This window comes from Limulus polyphemus, unplaced genomic scaffold (assembly GCF_000517525.1).
Source record: "Limulus polyphemus unplaced genomic scaffold, Limulus_polyphemus-2.1.2 Scaffold144, whole genome shotgun sequence".
Classification (NCBI taxonomy): Eukaryota; Metazoa; Arthropoda; class Merostomata; order Xiphosura; family Limulidae; genus Limulus; species Limulus polyphemus.
In genome coordinates, this window is record NW_013665754.1 from 262,990 (window position 1) to 266,875 (window position 3,886).

The following is a 3,886-nucleotide window of genomic DNA, read 5'->3' on the forward strand; positions in this document are numbered from 1 at the left end:
CTATTCATAAGCTTGTTTCTTTGTTGGTAAACTCAAAGCTACACAATGGACTATTTGTGCTCTGCTCACCAAGGGTATCGAAAACTGATTTCTAGCGTCATAATTCAAAGGATTATCGCTGAGCCAACAGGGTCCTACTTAGAGGATCATTACTATAATATATATATTTTTTAATCAACTTATTTTGTGTTATGTGTTAAGTTAGACTTATACAGAACTGAATTCTGTTTCGTGACGATAGGTTAACATTCAGATAACGATTGCTTGGTTTTTCGTGACGGTAGGCCAGTTTAAACTATGTGATTAACAATTCTTGTTGATATTATGGTTGCAATACGACAGCAAGCGAAATTGTTCTTAGACTGACGTCAATCTAAGACGGGAAAGTGTGTTCGTACGAGTTAAAAAATAAAACATTAGAAACTTTAAAACAAAATAAACAACGATTTACTTGGCTCCATTCGAAAGGACATTAATAAACACATACTTGGCTGGTTCTTGAGAACATTTTGAAATGTTCTCAGCTCTACTGGTCCTATAATAACTATAAATCTAGTATCAACTACTATTTCTAGAAATACTTCTTCAAGTAATATCAGCTTTACAAGCTTAGAAAAGAAAAACTTGTAACGTCAGTTATAAGTTCAATACTGAAGTTTTCAAGTAATCTCACTTCTATAAGTCTTAATGTAAACGTTATATCCTTCTTATCTGTCTCTCTATTTTCCCAACCATATTTTTGTTGTCACTCTACACAATGCAGGTTTTCTACTCTTTTCAAACTTTCTCTTTATATCTAATCTCTAATCGGTTCTTATATTATTTTTTGTAACTGATTTCAAAAAATGTTTTAGATATTTTACTTTTTTTCGTCTTCAATATGTCCTTAGTATATGCACAATTGTTTTCGTTGTATTGATCTTCATGTCAGTTCTTCCTGCCTCCATCTATGAGATGTAATAGGATATGTTTCTATCTAAACTCTACGTTTTTTTATATGTTTATATTATATTTTTAATTCCTTTCTACACCTTCAAATTCCTGCACTATAGTTACTAATAAAATGTATCAGATTTTAAAATAAAAGCAACAGTCTGTCCATATCTTACATTCACTTACTTTAAGGCACTTCACGTTACATTTACTGATCGTCATATTTTCGTCTCAATTTTATATGCTTTGTTGTCGTATTCCAATTGTTAAACCGCTATTTATACTTTTTAATCACTGCTATCTACTAGCTTTTCTTTATCATTATTCAGCTTACGGCGTTTCGAAAACCATCATTTTTGATCCATTCATCTTCTAAGTCATGTAAATAATGTAAGACTTAACGGAAATCCTTGTATAACTACTTTAACCTTCCCAAAACTATTTGATCTTTATTTTTCTAATTTGATTTATCGTTACGGTTTCTTTGTATATGTGTTTTACCACATCTAACACTCTATCAGATATTCCCAGTTTCTCCATTCTTTCTATCTATATATCGAAATCAGCTTTCAAGTCAAATTTCCTTCATGTTATTGTAATTTTTCTATTAAGACATTTAAGATATATATATATCATACCTAGTGACACACTCTTTCCGAAGTCCTGCTTGGATTTTTTTCAAACCATTGATTCAGAATTTTCATCGCTATTCCAATCATAAATTTATATCTTTTTTACCAATACTACATGTTACCGATTTGGAAATTCCATTCATATTTGTCTCTCTCTATTTCTTTACACTCCTTGCTACTTCCGATATCTTGTTCATTGCTGCTTGTACTTTAGTTCTCTCTCTTTTGTTGTGGTTAAATTTCTATAAAATTCAATAACTTGCCCTCTTATCCCGATCACATTAGTTTCTTAAAACTTTTAATTGCTTTTCACATTCTTCCTCCGGTCCACCAACTATCCAATTTATCACCCATTATTACTCTTCCCTATTTAATTCCTTGTAGTTCTGCTTTCTTTTCTACATAGTCCAAAATATTTTAAAGTATATTTTCTATTCTATGTTCACTGCTTCTTCACTGTCCTTCTTGTTTCTCATAAACATACTGTCCTTTCTCCTAAACATAATGCTTGTTAACTGTCCTTCTTTCTCTTAAACATAAAGCTTGTTCGCTGTCCTTCTTTGTCTTAAACATAAAGCTTGTTCGCTGTCCTTCTTTGTCTTAAACATACTGTTTATTCACTTTCTTTCCTCTTTTTCTGGTTTATTGGTTGTTTTATTATTTTATGCTCCTCCGATCTTTCTATTTCTTCTTTTAACATATTCTTCACCCTTTTTTTTGTTCCTCAATCATTTCAGATTTTGCAATTGCTTCTTTACTTCTCTTTTTGAGCCGGATTTGACCTATTGGTTGGGTTCCAGATATAGAATCCGAGGGTCCATTGCACGCACTATCGGGCCGTGGGTACATTATAAGAGTGGGTGTCTCCTTTGACCTTCACTCTTACTCTTTGTCATGTTCCAAATCATATTTATTAATCCTTTTAATTTTTTTATCCTGGTCTTCTTCTATATCTATCACTACTTGTTCTCACATCCCTTTCACTTGCTTCCAAGATATCTTTTCTTCATCTTCTCTGCTATTCCAAGTTACATATTCTAACCTTTCTCTTCACTTTCCTGTCCTTATACACCTTTCTAAATGTATACCAAACATGATTTACACGTATGAGAATATGCGTTCGTGAACACCTTAAATATGAATTGTATAGAATAACGATATAGTTGTGTTTTAAGATTTGTTGTACAATCATTAATAACTCCGAAGGGTGAGTAAACCAGAATACAAAAATAACACATGACGTTAGTTGTTATATATGTATACAATAAAATCTGAAAAGCTGATTAAATTTTTTTCATGTAAAGTAGGAAAGTTAGGGGAACTATATTTTATCATCGTCAGATTATACCGAACAATAAGTTTGTTTAACATTAGTGATCTATAGAGTTTTTAGATATAATCCCAGTAATGTTCGACTAGATGAAGAGGTTGTTTGTGAGCTTTCAAAAATTCCGTATTTTAAGCCAATGATGCAAATTGATCTTTCTAAAATGGAAACTGTATATAAGCAACTATATTTCTAGGTGTAAAAACTGAGTATATACCGGATGAAGAAAAGCAAAGAAAAAACAGGGAAGACCAAATCGTATTCATTTAAGAAGGGCGGTCAAAGGTTAATATCTCGGTTACCTACTAGACTATTGACATTAATGGGTACTGTTAGGGCGCAAAATAATCTTTGATCTAAATTTTGAATCTGTTTATATATATTTGATTCACTACATAAATATAACCAGTGTATTTATATATCTGAGTAACTAAATAAATATAACCAGTGTATTTATATATCTGTTTCACTACATAAATATTACCAGTATATTTATATATCTGATTAACTAAATAAATATAACCAGTGTATTTGTATATCTGATTCACTACGTAAATATTACCAGTGTATTTATATATCTATTTCATTACATAAATATTACCAGTGTATTTATATATCTGATTCACTACGTAAATATAACCGGTGTATTTATATATCTGATTCACTACGTAAATATAATCAGTGTATTTATGTATCTGTATCACTACATAAATATAACTGGTGTATTTATGTATCTGATTCACTGCGTAAATATAACCGGTGTATTTATATATCTGATTCACTACGTAAATATAACCAGTGTATTTATATATCTGATTTACTATATGAATATAACCAGTGTATTTATATATCTGATTCACTACATAAATATAACTAGTGTATTTATATATCTGATTCACTACATAAATATAACAAGTGTATTTATATATCTGATTCACTACATAAATATAACCAGTGTATTTATATATCTGATTCAGATTTTGTTAAACAAGAC